The sequence below is a fragment of the Rattus norvegicus genome, chromosome 14, assembly GCF_036323735.1.
Source record: "Rattus norvegicus strain BN/NHsdMcwi chromosome 14, GRCr8, whole genome shotgun sequence".
Classification (NCBI taxonomy): Eukaryota; Metazoa; Chordata; class Mammalia; order Rodentia; family Muridae; genus Rattus; species Rattus norvegicus.
In genome coordinates this window covers 80,371,843-80,390,978 of record NC_086032.1, presented here as the reverse complement: position 1 = coordinate 80,390,978, position 19,136 = coordinate 80,371,843, and the positions used below count along the sequence as shown (strand labels likewise).

Here is a 19,136-nt window from a genome sequence, read left to right as displayed (position 1 = left end):
GCTGTATGCTGTATGCATTACGGCTCAGTAATTTCAGAGAGATTTTGTGTTTGTCACAAATGGGTTGAAATCTTAATCGAGATAGGAACTAGATGGCTAACGGAACCGGTGTGTCTCCTTTGCAAAACGCAAGCAAACAAGCTGGGAGTCATGAGTAGATTCAACAGGCTCCAGAGAGGAAAGGACATTTCAGGTCGGGAGTGAGATTTATGAGGGTGTTTATGATTCTAAACATTGCAGTCTTTAATTAAAGCCAGTAATGTAGAAATCGCATTTTAATTCTAAAAATTTGAAGTACTTCTTTAATTCTGAGGATGGGTAAAGTTATGTATATGTTGTGTGTGGTCTCCTCTGCAAGACAATATCTTACTCTGTAGCCCAGAATGGTCTGGAACTGAAATTTTTTGGCCTCTGCCCCCTTAGGATTACCTTGAGTATTGACACCACACCCTGATAGTAAGGTTGTTTTTTGAGGAAGTATGAATGGTGTTGACATTTGAAACAGCTTTTCAGGGTTTAGATGTGGTTTGCAGAGGTGCAGGTGGTGTGGTTAGTTTACTAATGTGTGTAGGTTAGTGAGAGTCAGCAAACGAAGTGATTCTAATCATTCAGCCGACGGGCATAGCTTCCTTTCTAAGATCTGTTTTATACAAACTATTCAGATTTCCACTTAACTCTTGGTGTATCTGATACTGTTGTTGCTTTGACACACGTACACCCCGAAACCATTCATTTCATATAATCATATTGAATCAGGAAATTAAATACTGAAGTGCTTCAAAAGGTACGTACAGTGCTGGTTAGGTTTTTAACTTGACGTGGGCGAGAGAAATTCGAGAAGGAACCTCAATTGAGAAAACGACCCTACCAGATCGGCCAGGGGGCAAGCCTGCTTTTGATTGATGATTGATTTGGGAGCTCACTGTGTAGGCGGTGCCCTTGCTGGGCAGGTAGGTGGTTTGGGTGCTACAGGAGAGCAGGCTGAGCAAGCCATTGGAGCAGGCCAGTAAGCAGCACTCCTCCACGGCCTCTGCAGCAACCAGCTCTTTTCCTCAGAGTTCCTGCCTTGAGCTCCTGCCCTCACTTCCTCTGGATAATGGACCATAAGCTGTAAGATGAAATTAACCCTTTCCTCCCCAAGCTGAGTTTGTGTTTTATTACAGCAATGGAAACCCTAACTGAGACAAGTCCCAAGTATTTTTTACTGCATGAGGCTTAGTTTGTATTGATTTCTCTCTTTTTCCTTCTCTCTCCCATATTGAATAAACTCTTCCATATACACACATTCACATCTGAGAGAGTAGCATTAAACAAGTCACTATTTATGCATTCAGTTTCAACAGTTGCTAGCTAGATATCTATAGAATGCGTTAATTCTACCTTTAATATACATTATGTACTTCTAGACTTCTAGAAAGACTAGGAATTCCAAAACAGGAATTAAGTTTGTTCTGTATCTGCATATTAACATTGAACAAACTACATATGCAAAAGTGATTATTATCTGAAACTGCTTTAATCATTGTTAGAACTAAAACTAACTAAGGGCAAAAACCAAGCCAACAGGGCTGGAGTGGTACCTTAGTTAATAGCGTGCTTGCCTAGCATAAGACTCTGGGATCGATCTTTGACACCATATGGGCTGGGTGTGGTGGCATACGTTTGTAATCCAAGCACCTGGGAGGTGGGCACAAGAGGGTCAGGTCATCCTTTACTGTACATTGAGTTTGAGGTCAACCTGGCCTGTATGATATTCTTTTCTCAGTAAAAATGAAACAGACCAACAACCACAATAATAATTGAATCTTACATAAGATGTGGTTACCTAACAGATTAAATATTCCAATGCCTTTTTAGCTTGGTCAGAATCATGTTTCTTAAAATAGGAATGTAGCATGATTTTAAACTTTAACAGAACTGTTTAATAGTTAATGTTTGTTCTGACCTTCTGCAGTTAGGAATCATGTGGGAAGTAAAAAATGGGTTTAGTTCAGTTTGCTTGATCTTTTTTTTTTTTTTTCAGAACTATTGTTTAAACCAGTTGATATGAGTAGCCTGGAATGTATTGATAACATGTTCCCCTCAGGTCTAAAAAACCATTGTTACGAATACTTGGGACTTCGAAGGGCTGGGCATGTTCAGATCTGGCTTTATGGGAATCTGCTGCTTCGCAGGGGAAAACTACATTTGAATATAGGACTGGAGTCTGCAGGCCAGCCATCTTGTGTTTTTTAGAAGAGATACTGGGACTGTAGAGGCAGAGGTTAAGGAAAGCACTTCCTATTCGTGCAGAGGATCGTGCATCAGGTCCTCTCACCCACATGGTGGCTCAAATGCTTCTAACATATGTGATATACACACATGGAGGCAATCTAGGGGAAAAAAAACTAAGATGGGTTCCTGGGGCTGGAGAGATGGGGACTTAGCAATGAAGAACACTGGCGCTTTTGTTTGTTTGTTTGGTTTGTTTTTCAAGACAGAGTTTCTCCATGTAGCCCTGGCTATCTTGAAACTCTGTCTGTAGACCAGGCTGCCCCAAACTCTGCCCGCCTCTGCTTCCTGTGCCACCACTGCTGGACTAGAGCCTTTGCTCTTATAGAGGCCTGAGTTGGATTCCCGGCACCTTCATTGGGTGTCTTAGGGTTTGTAATAAATACCATGACCATGAGCAACTTGGAGAGGGAAGGGTTTATTTTGCTTACACTTTTACTTCAAAGTCTGTCAGAAGAGGTCAGGGCAGGAACTCAAGCAAGGCAGGAACCTAGAGGTAAGCACTGGTGCACCACTCTTCTACCAGGAAGACGAACTAGGCCTGGCCACAGGCCCTTCTGATGGGGCATTCTCTCAATTGTGCTTTCTTTTTCCCAAGTGATTCCAGCCTGTGTCCAGTTGACATAAAATTAGTCTGGACAATGGGTGAATCACATTAAATCATGTACCAGGAGTTACACTGTTTTTGGCCTCCTTAGGCACTTGTACATATCACTCACACACACACACACACACACACACACACACACACACACACACACACACACATATCTTAGGCCAGGTGTGGTGGCACGTGTGTTTCATCTTAGCACTTGGGAGACAGAGACAGGCAGATCTCTTGGAGCCAGCCTTGTCTACGCAGTAGGTTCAAGGCTAGCCAGTGCTACATAGTCAAACTATCTCAAAAACAAGTCATTAAAAAAAATTTATTCGGGCTGGAGAGATGGCTCAGCGGTTAAGAGCACCCGACTGCTCTTTCAGAGGTCCTGAGTTCAATTCCCAGCAACCACATGGTGGCTCACAACCATCTGTAAAGAGATCCGATGCCCTCTTCTGGTGTATCTGAAGACGGCTACAGTGTACTTATATATAATAAATAAATAAATCAAAAAAAAATTTATTCTGGGGTTGGGGATTTGACTCAGTGGTAGAGCGCTTGCCTAGCAAGCGCAAGGCCTTGGGTTCGGTCCCCAGCTCCAAAAAAAAAAAAAAAAAAATTTATTCTGAGGGGATTGGAGAGATGGCTCAGTGAGGGTCACTTGCTGGCACCTACACGTTAGCTCACTGGAGTTACAGCTGTTTGTAACTCCAGTTCTAGGGGATCCAACCCCCTCACACAGAACATGTAGCAGGCAGATCTTTGGGGCCACCCTGTTCTTCAGAGGAAGTTCTAGGACTGCAGGGCTACACACAGAAACCCTGTCTCAACACCCGCTCCTTCCAAAAAAAAACAAAAAACAAAAAACCCAAAACAAGGAATAAAACGTTACTGGGAGTGCTGTGTTTGTGTGTAGGCTTCGTCTCACTGTGTAGCCCTGGTTGGCCTGTAAATTAGAGATTGTCCTGCTCTGCCCACTGGGTGCTGGGTGCTCTGCTGGAGCACCATTTATAACATTAAATCCTGGAAATGAAGCCATCAGTATGGCAGTGATGGGTATACCTGTAAGGTGAGTGCCTTGACATTGTTAAATAGAAGGGGAAATAATGCTAAGCATAAACATTTTCCTAGATACAGTAAGAAAGAGACATGATATCGTTATCTTTAACTATTTCTCTCTCTCTCTCTCTCTCTCTTTCTGTGTGTGTGTGTGTGTGTGTGTGTGTGTGTGTGCGCGCGCGCGCACCTGTATTTGTGTGCATACTTTCAGAGATAGTGGTACTCTGTTATTGCCCCTGCCCCCCCCCCCCCTTTTTTCCCTGATTCAGGGTTCTCACTGCACCTAGAACTTGATTGGTTTTGGCTAGTTAGCTGGTTTTGGCTAGTTAGCTGGTTTTGGCTAGTTAGCTGGTTTTGGCTAGCCTAGCCGGCGGTGGGCCCTTGGTGCTTGCTGTCTTTGCTTCCACTGAGTGCTGTAGTTACAGGTCAGTACCACTGAGCCTGGCTTTCACATGACTTCTAGAGACTCAAACCTCACACATGCACTGCAGGCGACACTTACCTTATTTATTCAGTTCACATAGTGACACTGTGCTCATTTTGCAGATGAAGAAGCGCAGGCCGGCAGAGATGGGCCTAAGGTTATATAACCAGTGAGTTTTGGTTTTAATGAGAATGGCCTTTGTAGCTTTTATATTTGAACACTGGGTTCTCAGTTGGCGTTTGTCTGGGAAGGAGGAGGAGGTGTGGCCCTGTTGGAGGAGGTGTGTCACTGGGGGGCAGGCTTGAGGTTTCAAACGCCTCCCCCCATTCCCGCTGTGCTCTTCCCTTCTTCCTGCTGAAGATGTGAGTTCCCGGCAGTTTTTGCTGCCCTGCCTTTGCTCTACCATAATGGACTCTAACCCTCTAAAATCATAAGCACAGTTAGATGCTTTCTTGTATAAATTGCCTTAGCCTGCTGTTTTATCACCGCTATAGAAAAGTAACTAAAACATGGGTGAGCTGGGATCCCAACACAGGTGGTTCCTGCAGGACCTAAACATCAGACATGTGTCCAACACGTTTGAAAATCCCAATTGGTATGGTAAAGAACTTTTAAAAAAATTTTAATTTGGGCTGGAGGAATGGCTCAGCGATTAGAACACTGATTGTTCTTCCAGAGATCCTGGGTTCAATTCCCAGCAACCACACGGTGGCTTACAACCATCTGTAAAGGGATCTGATGCCCTCTTCTGGTGTGTCTGAAAAAGTATACTCATATACATAAATCTTTTTTAAAAAATTAAATTGACTCTTAAAAATATTTTATTTAATTTTTTAAAGATTTATTTATTTTATGTATATGAGTACAGTGTTGCTGTCTTTGGACACACCAGAAAAAGGAATTGGATCCCATTACAGATGGCTGTGAGCCACCGTGTGGTTGCTGGGAATTGAACTCAGGACCTCTGGAAGAGCCATCTCTCCAGCCCCCTTATTTAATTTTTATACACTATATTTTGATCATATTCTTTCCCTTCCCCCCAACAGTAATGGAATTCTTTTCTGTACCCGTGATGACAGACTTTGGAAATATAAACAAGCCAGGGAGCATTAGAGTTCATGGAAATTTGTTCATTTACAGATAATGGCTTATCTCTAGTTGACTCGTCCATTGTTTTTAAAACCACACCTTTGACTGTTGCTCATTTAGGGGCTGAGTTGAAGTGAGACTCTTATGAAATCTCAGTGCTACATGTGTTGATTCAGACAGGATCAGTTTACCTTAAAATACAAAAAGCAGAAACAGTATGAGTATATAGTAGAATGTTCTTTCTTTCTTCCTTCCTTTCTTTCTTTCTTTCTTTCTTTCTTTCTTTTTTTTTTCTTTTTTCTGGAGCTGGGGACCGAACCCAGGACCTTGTGCTTGCTAGGCAAGCCCTCTACCACTGAGCTAAATCCCCAACCCCTAGAACGTTATTTCTAAGGGTTGGGCATACAGCTCAGTGGCAGTCACAGTGCTTACTTACCCAGTGTGTGAAGCCTTGGGTTCAGTCCCCGGCACTGCCTTCCCACAAACAACAATGACAGTTTCAGATAACCTAGGTTGGGCTCAAGTGTGCAATATAGCCAAGGGTGACTTTGAAATTCCGACCTTCCTGCCTTCACCTGGTTTTAAGAATGGTGTTGGTGCTGGGAATTGAACACAAGGGCTCTACCACTGAACTAAATCCTTTACCCACAAGTGAAATTTTTAGCATACTACTAGTACATGCTTTCTCATCAGTGGTAGAATAATGAAAACATTTACCAATTATAGGCTGTGCAGCATTTACACCAGATACTGCTAGATATTTTATACTTACCATTACTCTTCTCGCTGTTAATACTACTTTTTAGAGAAGAGATTTATTTTAGCTTATAGTTCTGGTTCAGGCTTGAGAAATCACATCTGGTAATGGTCTTTCTACTGGCAGAGCCCCAAGGCAGGGCAGGGCAGAGGCAGTTTGAAGTGGGAGACACCCTAGAAGTGTGTCTTGAGCAGAGCAGATGGTGTCTGTGTTGGGCTTCTCAGCAGGAAGCCAGGCACCTCTCCAGAGCAGCTAAGTTGCAAGGGAATCCTCCTTGACTGTGCTAAAGGACTGTCTTTTTACAAGAGTCTGGGGATGCAGTTGTGCTGAAGGAGAGAAGGCGGATGACTCACCAGTTCTGGTGTGCCTGATGATAACCGTCCTATCGGTATAGACCCAAGATAGAGTCAGGCAAAGAGAAGGAAGCCTTTGTTCACACCTGTCTGTCTGTTTTTGGAACACCATTTCAGTTTGGAGCCAGGCTGTCCTTGAATTCCTAGTCTTCCTTCTTCCTTGTGCTGGCGTTGTAGGCATGAGCCACCATGTCGAGCTACAATGCTATTTCCAATAGCCGAAGCAGTCAGGATGGACTGTGTTTACTGCAAATGAAGACACGAGGCACAAAACATGATAAGCTTTTCAGGGTTGGACTGTTGCAGACCTGAAGCAGTTAAGGGCACACTGCTGGGAGTGCAAGGTCATGTGCTTCATGGGACGCTGGAGGGGAGAGAAGAAACCGATTCACCTCTGTGGGAAGGAGGGAGCTTGGCATTTATATAACTGGTGTACATATTCATCAAAATAAGTCTGTGGCTTAAAGGGGAAGGTTTAAAATTGGAGGCAATAGGAAAAGGCAGATAAAATGTGTATCAGAAATAATGCCATAAAATTTTGGCAGAACATTTTATTTAATGTGTGCCTATGATGGCAATTTTCTTTTTTGTTTCTTTGCTTTGATGGTGTCTCACTGTGTGTTTCATATTAGCTTGGAACTCACTAGGTTACCCAGGCTAACCTCAGTCTGACCATTGTGCTTCAGCCTCCTAGTGATGGGATTAAACATGTGCGAAAGTTCTGCCTGGCAATATCTCTCTCAAAAACATGCTTAGTTGTGGAGGTGGGTGTACTCGTGGGGGTCGAAGGGCATCTTCGTGGAGCTGGTTCTGTCCTGTATTTACATGGGTTCGGGGGATCAAACTCAGATCACTTGGGTTTTGTGGCAAGTGCTTGAGTCATCTTGTTGGCCTTGTAACTTTCTTTTTAAAAGTAGAAGATATTCCTGTGAAAAAGATGTACAAAAGTTAGGTTTGGTGTAGCTGTAATCTCAGCTACTCTAGAAGCAGAGACAGGAGGATCAGAATTTAAAATATTCCTGGTCTATAGAGGGGAGATTTAAAGCTAGGATAGGCAAATTGGTAAGAACCTGTTTCAAAAAAAAAAAAAAAAGTACAAAAAGGTTAAGGCAGCGTGAGTGGGTGCTGTCCCACATGTGTGACAAAGGAAAAGAATAGTTTGTCAATGTGAATGAGCAAAATGGTAAAGTATTTACTTAATGGAAAAGTGAAACTATAGGCAATACTTTGGGGTAGTGCCTGTATTAGTTGACCCTCCCCTCAAAAAACAACCAAAAAGCAAGCTAAACAAACAAAAACCAGTTTCTCCCTGTAGCCCTGGCTATCCTGGAACTTGCTCTGTAGACCAGGCTGGCCTGAAACTCAGTGCTGCACCCGCCTGTCAAAGGATTGCCAGGATTAAATACGTGCACCACCACACCCAGTTTGTCTTGTTTTCAGATGGTGTTTAAGGGAATTGTCCTATGTAGCTGTGACAGGCATGGAACACTCAGGCTGGCCTGGAACTCAGAGATCGACCTGCCCTGGCCTCATGCATGCTGAGGTTAAAGGCATGTGCACCACCCTGCTCCTTTTGACTTAAAAAATGTATTCTTTGACAATTTCATACAAGTACACAGTACATCTTGATCATATGCACCCCCAGTTTCTTCTCCCACTCCTTCCAGAAACCCCAGACTCCTCTTCCCACTCTGACCAGGCTCCTCCAATACCTCCTTCCCTTCGTTTCCTCTCAGGCTCTGGAAATAACCTATGGAGTCCTGCTGGCTGGAATGCTGACTGACCTGGTTGGCTTGGTCTCATGGAGGTTATCACAGCTGCAGTGAGTTTGTGGTGCTGTGGCCATGCCTCCTCCCAGTGACAGCATTTCCCAGCACTTCTCCTCAGCCCACCGGCTATTACATTTCTTTCTTCCTGTCTGCAGTGTTCCCTGAGCCTTGGTGTGGAGTGGAGTTGATAATGGATGTCCTGCTTAGGACCTTGGCACTTGGACCAGCAGTGAGTCTTTGTAGTAACTGCTGATCGCTGCAAAGAAAGGCTTCTCTGGCTGATGTAGAGAGCAACTTTAAGTTACAGGTGACTCTAAATCCAGTCAGGTCCATAAGGAAGATCACCTACCAAGCAGGAAAACTCGAGTTATACTCCTGCTTCCTTCCTTCTCAGCATGTGTGATCCAGAAAGAAAGTGGCTTTACACTTAACCCCAACCTGCTTTCTGTTTGGAACATCCTTCTGTCACAGATGTTTCCAGTATCAGAAGACTTGCTCTTCTTTTTCTTTTTTTTTTTTAAGATTTTATTTTATTTATGAGTACACTGTTGCTGTCTTCAGACACACCAGAAGAGGGCATCGAACCCCAATACAGATGGTCATGAGCCACCATGTGGTGGCTGGGAATTGAACTCGGGACCTCTGGAAGAGCAGTCAGTGCTCTTAACCGCTGAGCCATCCATCCAGCCCAAGACTTGCTCTTCTCAACGTGCTGCTCCTGCTTCATTTTTAGCCACTCTTGAGCTGCCGTGGAAGGCAAGGCCCAAGAGCGGGGATTTTCAAGAGTGGCCACACTTTGAAAGATTGTTATGTGCTCTGTTGGCCTATTGGAAAGTGCTTTCTTTCCATGTTTATTGACTCGTTAAACAATGTGGAGTTTTCGGGAATGAATTAGATGGAGCTCGTTTAGGGACCTCGGGTATCTTTCAATGGAAAGTCTAGAGCTTAGTTAATACATAGGGCAAGAAAGCGGCCCTCTCTGCCCGAAGGAAGGAGTTTAAGATAGCTGTTGTTATTGTTATGCTGGCCACTGAACAGAATTTATTGTTGATACAGTAACAGTTGCCAGTGTTACGTTGTCTTCAACAGTCTCTTGGAATGTAGTTTTATCATCCTCCCTTTCATTTGGGAAACTGAGGTGCAGATAGTGAGCTTGCCCAAGAGGTGTCTCATGTATCAGCCAAGAACTTTTGTCTTGTGTTTTGATGCAGGGTCTCACTGTGTGGTTCAGACCCCTTTGGAATTCTTTATGTAGTCCAGTTTGCCCTTAAACTTAAATTGCCCTGTGCCAGCTCCTTCATACTGGGGTTATAGGTGTGTGTCGCTGTCCTAAGATTTGAACCTTGGTGACACCTAACTTTACATTTCATTTATGCCTCATCCGTTCCAGCAGGTGGCGGACTTGATGACCGTTTGATCACACACTACTCACAGACCGTCAGATTGCAGGTGGAGAATAGTTGGGACCAACTGGCAAGAACCCTGCAGATGGTTGATAGAAGTCACAGAGAGAAGAGGGCAACAGTGTTGTGTAGCTTAGTAAATGTCCTGGTTCTTGTCCCTCATGTGTATCTGCCTGCTCTATGGCTGCAATGGCTTGTATGTGTGCATACGAGCATATGAATTCCAGTGTGTGTATGTGTGTGTGTGTATATGAGCATATGAATTCCAGCGTGTGTATGTGTGTGTGTGTATATGAGCATATGAATTCCAGTGTGTGTATGTGTGTGTGTGTGTGTGTGTGTGAGCATATGTATTCCAGCATGTGTATGTGTGTATGTATATGAGCATATGAATTCCAGTGTGCGTATGTGTGTGTGTATATGGGCATATGAATTCCAGTTTGCACACAGATGTGGAGGCCAGAGGTCGAAGACAAATGGTTTCCTTAGTTGCTTTCTGCCTTACTTTTTGAGACAGGTTCTCTCAACCTGGAGTTCACCAATTCAGACAACAAGTCCCAGGGATCTACCTTTCTGTACTCACAACTGTGGTTACAGATGTGCCCTGCTCCTGGCTTTTACATGGGTTCTGGGCACCCAAACTCGGGACCCAATGCTTGTATGACAAGCACTTTACTGACTGAGCGGTCTTAGCAGCCCTTGTAGTGCAGTTTTGTATGTGCTATTTTAACATCAAATTACTGCCTATGCCCTGTATAGAGCATTTAAGGATTTATTTTATTTTTGAGGTAGGATCTTAGTCTGTAACCTAAGCAGGCCTAGGACTGTTTGAATTTCCTACCTTAGCCTCCAGGTGCTGTCTCATTTGAGTTTAAGATCACTTATTATATAATATTTTCATCCTGTTCTATAATTATCAAACTATCCCTATATATAAAATCAAATATACTATTAATTGCTATATATATATATCTGTATCCCCCACCACAAACACTCTCACTTTAGACTAGTGCTGTTCCCCTAATGTGTATAAAAGACTGCAGAATGATCCCCTTGTCAAATCTGTTTAGACTTCTTTATGCTAATGTGTGTAGTCAGACCCAGCTTTCTGGCTTAGCTGTGGCTTCTGCGGTTTTGTGAGTTCACTGTAGTGCCCTGTGTACTTAGTTGTGGTACCTCTTAGGTCTAGAAGTGTCCTTTTCTTCCTTCCCTCCCTCTGGGAGTTATACATGCTCTTGTCTCCAGATCTAGTCAGCTAGAGACAGATAAAGCTGCTTTTGTTGTACATATTGGCTTTGGGGATTGACGTAACTCTTTGAAACATAACACCCAGTTACAAAGATACACAAAGCCCAGTTTCATACACAGATTTGTCCACTTGCGGTCTGGAATTCCTGTTTAGATGGTAAACTGATATTTGGAACCTGTTTGTTAGTGTATGACTCTCTGCCCCCAGTGCCTTTGAATTATGTGTCAGTTTGTGATTGAAAGAATTGGAACAGTAACTTTCCCCAGTCAGACGCTCCTGGAACCCACACAGAGTATGATTGACATTGTCAGTCCAGAATGCTAGACCAGGAAGTGTACCTGCCCTTTATTTTATTTATTTATTTATTTTTAAAGATTTATTTATTGTGTATGCAGCGTTCCACCTGCATGTACACGTGCAGGCCAGAAGAGGGCACCAGATCTCATTACAGATGGTTGTGAGCCACATGTGGTTGCTGGGAATTGAACTCATGACCTCTGGAAGAGCAGACAGTGCTCTTAACCTCTGAGCCATCTCTCTAGCCCCCTGTACCTGCCCTTTAATGTGTACTTATTAAGGCCTTGCTATTGATCGTCCTGTGAGTAAGGCAGTGGGGTCAGACACACAAGTTTCTTGCCCTGTGGGGAATTAGAGTCTAGTGAGGGAAATAGTGCATTTTTGACTTGTTACTAATAGTTAACTCCCCCCCTTACCAGGGTAGGGGGGTACTAGAAATTGTATTTAGGGTTTTGCTTTACCACTGAGCTTTTAGCATCCCCAACCCTGCCTAAATATTTTTTTGGGGGAGACAATGTCTTGTGATGTTGCTGGAGCTGATCCTTGTGTGTCATTCTTCCAACTGATGGGATTGCAGTCCTAAACCATTACAACCCAGCTTAAAGCAGCTGGTGTAAAGATGCTGGCTGTGGACGGGCAAGATGGCCTGGTGTGTAAAGGTGCTTGCCTGTAAGACCCACCCGCTCAGTGCTTGGAACCCATGGTGGGAGGGAAGAACAGACTTCCAAAATGTTCTCTCCTCCACACTTATGTACACACATGAAAAAGTCAGGAAAATAGGGCACATATAGAGCTGGAGGCAGCCTGTGACCACTGTGACCACTGTTGACCCCAGTGACAGGAACCATTTGGGGTTCTACCCCAAAAGGAAGACCCACAGGTTGAGAACCACTATGTCTACATCCAGGAGATTTGGCCTCTGGCCTCTGTTGGTACCTGCGGTTCTGTGTATACATCCTTGCCCCACATGGGTTTGTTGTTGCTGCTGCTGCTGTTTTGAATCAGTGTTTCTCTGTGAGGCCCTGAGTGTCCTCTAACTCACTCTGTAGACCAGGCTGGCCTGCCTCTGCCTCCTGAGTGTTGGGATTAAAGGTGTACGCCACTACCGTCTGTCTGGAATTTATAAAAATATAAAGAAAATGGGTCAGGTGTAGTAAGCAAGTAAGTAAGACCTGTAATGCCAGTACTCAGGAGTCTGCGGCAGGGGGATCTGGAGTTTGATGCAGTCCTTGGCTGTGGAGTGAGATGATCTCGAACCACTCATAACAGGGTAGAAGGGGAAGCAGGCAGGGCACGGGGCACACACCTGTTATCCTTGTGAGTACTGGAGAGGCCAAGGTAGGATAGCAAGAGTTTGAAGTCTGTTTGAACAGATAGAGACCTTAATAAAAGACATTTTAAAAGCTGGCCTTGGTGGCCTAAATCTTTAATCTCAATGTTGGGAAGGGAGAGGCAAACAGATTTTTGTGAGTTCCAGGCCATCCTGGTCTGATTGGTTTCCATAGTGAGCTAGGACTCTATTTGAGACAGTCAGACCCTGTCTCAAGTAGAAAATATGTGTGATACAATTAAATGTGGGAGACCAGATTGTAGGAATGTAGAGTTCTGTTTGAGTAAGCTGTGAGTGGACACCCAGGTAGGTGGTTGTTGTTGTTATTATTATTATTATTATTATTATTATTATTGTTACATATGTGAGTTAGATGGTTAAAAGTTTAGAAGTCGATTGGCATACATAGGTCAGTGATTTTTTTTTTTTTTATTATTTTTTTTTAGGTTCTGAAACTCACTTCCATGGGTTTGTAATACTTTAAAAGTGTTGGTCCCAGAGATTTGTATTTCTTGGGTTTGGGCTAATTTCTTTCTTTTCTTTTCATAAAAGCTCTTTGACTTTAAACACTCCCCATACCTCTCTCCATCCCCGCTCCCCCCCCCCCCCCCGTGTGTGTGTGTGTGTGTGTGTGTGTGTGTGTGTGTGTGTATGTGCGTGCGTGATCAAGAGCTGTGGCCAGAGTTTCAGGCGTTTGTTGGCAGACAGCTTATTATAAGGGTACTGGGATCTGAGCATTGGTCAAGCATACCTAACCACTAAGCCATCTTCTAGCCTGTCTTAGGGGCTTAGTGCTTTGATGAAATACCGTGATCAAGCCAGTTGGGGAGGAAAGAGTTTATTTGGCTTACATTTCCATATCACTGGGCAGGAGTGTATGCAGAGGCCAGATAGAGGTGCTGCTTACTGGCTTGCTTCTCTTGGCTTTCTCATCCTGCTTCCTCATAGAACCCAGGACTACTGTCCTGGAGATGGTACCATCCACAATGCACTGGGCTTTTTCCATCCATTACTAATTAGGAAAACGCCCCACAGATTTGTCTGGAACCCAGTCTTATGGATGTTGCTTTTTCTTAATTGAGGTTCCCTCTCAGATAACTTTCACTTGGGTCAGGTTGACATAAGACTATCCAGCACACACAGCCCATCTCTCTGTTTTGTTTTTGTTTTTGCTATTTTATGTATGTGAGTACACTGTTGCTGTCTTTAGACACACCAGAAGAGAAGAGGGCATCATATCCCTTTACAGATGGTTGTTGGGAATTGAACTCAGAACTTCTGGAAGAGCAGCCAGTGCTCTTAACTGCTGATCTATGTCTCTAATTCCCTCTCTGATTCTTTAAAAATATGATATGTTAGTTTTTTAAAATAGTCTCACGCAGTACAGTCTTGGAATTACTATGTATCCTAATTTCAGGCTGGCTTTGAACTCAGTGATCCTTCTGCCTCAATCTTCAGAATACTAGGATAACGACAATGAATGCATCACCATGCCCGGCTTCTCTAGGTGAATCTGACAGATGGCCAGAATAGAGGACCAGAGAATTACAATTAGAGATGGGGCTGACAGTATAGTTAGGGAGAAAGGAGATGGCAAGACAAGCACAGAGTGACTGGAGAGGTAGGAGGAATGATGCTGTGAGGCTGAGTGGGGTCAGGTACTGCTAGGAGGTTGTGTGAGGTGATCTTGGAGGATGAAGGGGAGCAGTTAACAAGTGAGTGGGTAGAGGAGGAATTACAAGTGCGTCTCTGAGGTTCAGAGCTTTAGGAACTGCGACCTTTTGTGGTGCAGGAGATTAAGCCCTGAAGGAGAAGTGAATTCTAATCCAGTTGGGGAGCTGCCTCCTCCAGAATTGCCTCTGATCCCTGCTGTGGTAGCTCTCAGTGCTGTATTCCCAAGGTGGAGCCAGCAGTCAGAGTTTATAGTAGATGAGTAGGAGAAAACAAAAGGGCACTCTCCAGGGTAGAGAGCAGCTCTGAGCCCAAGGGTAGTGGCCCCAACCTCTGGTGTTGTTGTGAAAGTCTTTGCCCATCAGTTCTTTGGTCTAGCCTTTCTACCCCTGAGGTGGCCCAGAGTGGTCTCTTCCCTGGATGTAAGGTGTGTTCCAAGGTGGGACTGTTCATCAAATTGAGGTTTACCAGGGCAGAAGGCATCAGTGCTGTGCCTGCTCTTTAAAGAGGGGCGTATGGGAGACACTGCTTGGTTGTTTGTCCAGAGCTGTTTTCTTCCTCTTACCTGGTAAGTTTGCCTGCCTCATCCTATAGCTGCAAGTTCTCCAGCATTTGGGGCACCTTGGTGTTTTAACCCTAACAGTCCTACTCTCTGACATTTCTTTTCTATGGAGAATGAGACAAGATGCTTAACTCTTTCTTAGTTTATTTGCTCTTTTACCACAATGTGGAGGAAATGTATTAATCTCAAAAGTGATAAAGTATTTGACTAGTACATTCTCATGCTCTGGAACAAGTTAGTTCTCATGGGTCTATTGCTTGTCTGTCTGCCTAGAGGCTGTTCCGAACACAGGCCACCTGGCGGTGGCCCTAATCACCCACATCCGTGAGCCTTTCCTGAATGATCACGGTGTCCTGGGCCCTGCGCTGCCAGGCCTTACATGGAACATTCCATTTCTGAAGCTCTGTGAGTTACTCCCTGATCATCTACCTGCCTGCCTTCCTTTCTGAAAGATGCACTCCTGTTTTGGAGATGGAACCCTAGGCCTTGTGCATGGTAGCCATCCCGTTGTCCACTCCCCACCCCCCAGTCCTTCAGAAAGACTCAGTGAAGGCAGAAGTGTTTTGTCTTGTTCAGTCCTGTTGTCCAACACCTGCACAGCTGGGCGGAGCTTTCTTCGTAGTGGTGCCATACAGTTCCTCAGCAAAGGTTTGACAGCTGAGTGGATTTGTCTCTGTGAGAAAGCTGGCTTAGGTTTTGGCTCACCTTAAATCACATCTAAGAAGTGGCACAGGGTCTGTCTCTTTTCTGTGACCTGATTGTAGACTCTTCCAGAGTTGGCTCATGTCTGTTGCACTGGCACCATTTTGGTGAGGTTTTGTTTGTTTGTTTGCTTTGTTTTTTTTTGAGACAGGATTTCTCTTTCTGTGGGTAGCCCTGATTGTCCTGGAACTCTCTTTGTAGACCAGGCTGTCCTTGAACTCAGAGATTTGCCTGCTTCTGCCTCCTGAGTGCTGAGATTAAAGGCCTGTACCACCACCTACTGACCCTATTGCTTATTTTAGACTGGGTCTCACTGTGAAACCCTAGCTTTCTGGCCTGCAAGTCACTATGTAGATCACACTGGTCTCAAACTTGGGCACTCTGTTTCCCAAGTGGTGGGGTTACACCTATGTCCTACCATGTCAGTTCAGGTTTTTTACTTTTAAAGTGAAGAGATTTAATTAGTGTCTTCTGTAACAGAGAACTTACTCTTTTTTATTTCCCATGCTGAGGATCAAACCTAGGACATTTTGCATGCTAGGTAAACACTCTGATACTGAGCTACACCCCTGGGTTACATTTACAGTGAACAAACATTTACTGGCTGATGGTTCAGGAAGAAGGTGTTGACATCTGCTGAGGCTGTCTTTCATCATCCCTGTTGAAAGACTACTGAAGGGTGGGCATAGAGAAAAGGGAACCAAATTTGTTTTTTATGCCTGAACCCACTCCCACTATTCACAAGTGAGGAGTCCTTACAGCCTTAGAACCTACCTTGGCTGCATCTCCCAGCCTGCTGAAGAGCCTCTCCAGTAGATAATTTTGGGAGGATGCCCGCCCGGCACAGCAGTCTCCTGAGGTCTTTGTAGCTCTGAGTCATAGGCACTTCAGCCTCCTGGCCTGCTGCTTGCTGATGAGTTTAATCTTTTCCGTGGTTGACTTAGCACCTCCCACGACTAGACAATGCAGCTCACTGGGCGTAGGGGTGCATGGACGCAGCCCCTCTGTCCTGATCAGGAAGGTGGGTGTGCTTACTGTGACCTCAAGGCCAGCTGGATAAATGCCCTGCCTTGTATCCCTTCACACCAGTATCTTCACTACTTTCTTATGGCTGTGACAAAACACCATTACTAAGACAACTTATAAAAGAAACATTTAATTTGGGAGTTCGTGATTCCGGAGGTTAGAATTCATGGCCTTGCATGGCAGTAGTCGTTCAGGCATGCCCTTCCCCCAGCAAAGGCATGATCTTCCTTTAACAAAGTGCATCTCCTAGTCTTTCCCAGACAGTTCCGACAACCTAGACCAGGTATTCAAGTAAGAACCTGTGGAGGTCACTCTCATTCAGACGGCCATAATCCTGTGTGTCATCCTCACACGGAGCGATCCTGTAGGCTGGGACACCACTGCCTTTGGCAAGATGAAAGTAACCTCTGCCAAGTGGGACCAACAGAGATTCAGAAAATACTCAAGTTCTAGGTGGGCTGTTTGTGGCACACAACTTTCAAAGTGGATGCAGGGGGATTTCTTGTGTGTTCACGGCCAGTTCATCTCTACATAGCAAGACCAAGGACAGCCAGGGCTACAGTGTGAGGCTGTCTCAAAACAAACAATAGCAAAAAACAAAACAAACCCAAATAGTTTTAATGCAGCAGTGTGGATTTAGAGAGAGAACTCATTGATAGTTACGCAGATGCAATGGAGTCACTTTGAACAGGCACCAGGAAGGGCCATGTTTTGTTCAGTATAGTCTTAGCTGAATTTGAAAATTCGCCTAAAGTAGTATATTTACTTTAGGACAAGACACAGTTTCTTGTTTGTTTATTTTGTCTTTTGTTTTCTTTTCTTTTTTGTGTTGTTTTGCTTTTTTGAGGCAGGGTTTCACTATATAGCCATGGCTATCCTGGAACTTGCTCTGTAGACCAGGCTGTCCTTAGACTTGACAGTATCCTGCTTCTGCCTCCTGTCACTGGGTTTAAAGGTGTACACCACTGTCCACAGTCTTACAAGCTGTATTTTATAATCTGTGAAATCAGGTTAAGGCCACCCGGCTGAAACACCTTAGTCAGAGAACATATTTTTAATATCGTATAGATTGTCAAAGTCTGAGACAAGTGGGGATGGCAGGATGGCTCAGCAGGAAAAGGGCTTGCAGTGCATGCATGGTGACTTTGGTTGGATCCCGTGTGTGTGTGTGTGTGTGTGTGTGTGTGTGTGTGTGTGTACTTCACATAAAGGTAGAAGAGAGAACTGACTCTTTAATGTCTGCAGCTCTCCCCATATTCTGCTGCTGCCAACATAGCACAGTGGCTCTGTTTGTTGTACACCCACTTGTCTAAGTGGTATTTTATTTTTAGATTATTTTTATAAGTTAATTTTAAGATATATATATATATATATATATAATACATATATAACTGTCCCCTTATCTGCTCAGCTCCTTATACCTCTGCCATTTTCAAGTTCTTGTGGGTTTTCTCATTTATTTATGCAAATATAGATGAGTTTTTACTTACCCCTCACATACACCGTGTATAACATGAATACAGACCATGTTCTGTATCTTTTTAACAGTGCATCCTTATTTTGTGAAGACACCTGTACATTTATAGTTACTTGGTAGCATAAAGACTTAAGCCTCTAGTAGCCTATGTGGTGGCTTTCAAAGAGCATACTTTTGACAGTTTTTCTTAAGCTTCTGTTTGCAATTTTTTTTTTTTTTTTGGTTCTTTTTTTCGGAGCTGGGGACCGAACCCAGGCAATTTTTAAATGCTTCCTGCTTAGATCAGAAGAGGACCCTGGCTCTGCCCTCAGGCTTCAGAGCCAACACAGCAGCCACACGCAGCCTCCGTGTGCAGAATAGCAATGCATCCTCTCAACATTCAGTTTCGTGCTGCTCTCTGTCTTTCAAGTCCTAGCTTTTACTTCAGAGCTTTCCTTTGTCTTTACTTCACAACTAATTACTTCACGGCTAGGGACATTCAGACCATTGATTGGGGGTGGTGGTGGTGGTGTTCCTTGCCTATAATCTTGCCAGACTTCCCCTCAGAAAAATAATTAAAAGGGCAGACCAAATTACTACTTGGCCACCTTCCCTCATGTATGCCCTTCAGAAAGAGTTCGGGTCTGGGGTGCAGCCCCGAAGCAGAGTATTGGGTTACCACCCTTGAAGACCTGTGGTGTGTGAGTCCCAGCACCGAAAGGGAAGGGGAAAAGGCAGGGCAAATTTCATTTCAGGAAACAGTAAATTTTGAAAAATTTTTATAATTTCAACAAAAGTAAAACTATTGCAGTGGTTGAAAAAGCCTGGTAGTTGAAAAGTGTGAGACGGTGGGCTTTTATCAGTTTGGAGAGAGTGGCAGACAGAGCTCTTCGTTTGAGGCCAGCCTGATTTACACAGTGAGTTCCAGGCCAGCCGGAGCTTGATGATGAAAACCTGTCTTAAAAAAAAAAACCCAGGTGGCGGTGGCACAGGTCTTTAACCCCAGCACTAGCAGTCGGGTGGATCTCTGTGAGTTGAAGACCAGCCTGGTCTACAGAGTGAGTTCCGGGACAGCCAGGACTACACAGAGAAACCGTCTCACCCCTACCCCTAATGACCA

General features: G+C 44.2%; 1 protein-coding gene across 24 annotated transcripts in view; it reads left to right on the top strand.

Moving 5' to 3' along the window:
• Positions 1 to 19,136, top strand: part of Add1 (adducin 1) — a 68,400-nt gene that overhangs the window by 10,663 nt on the left and 38,601 nt on the right.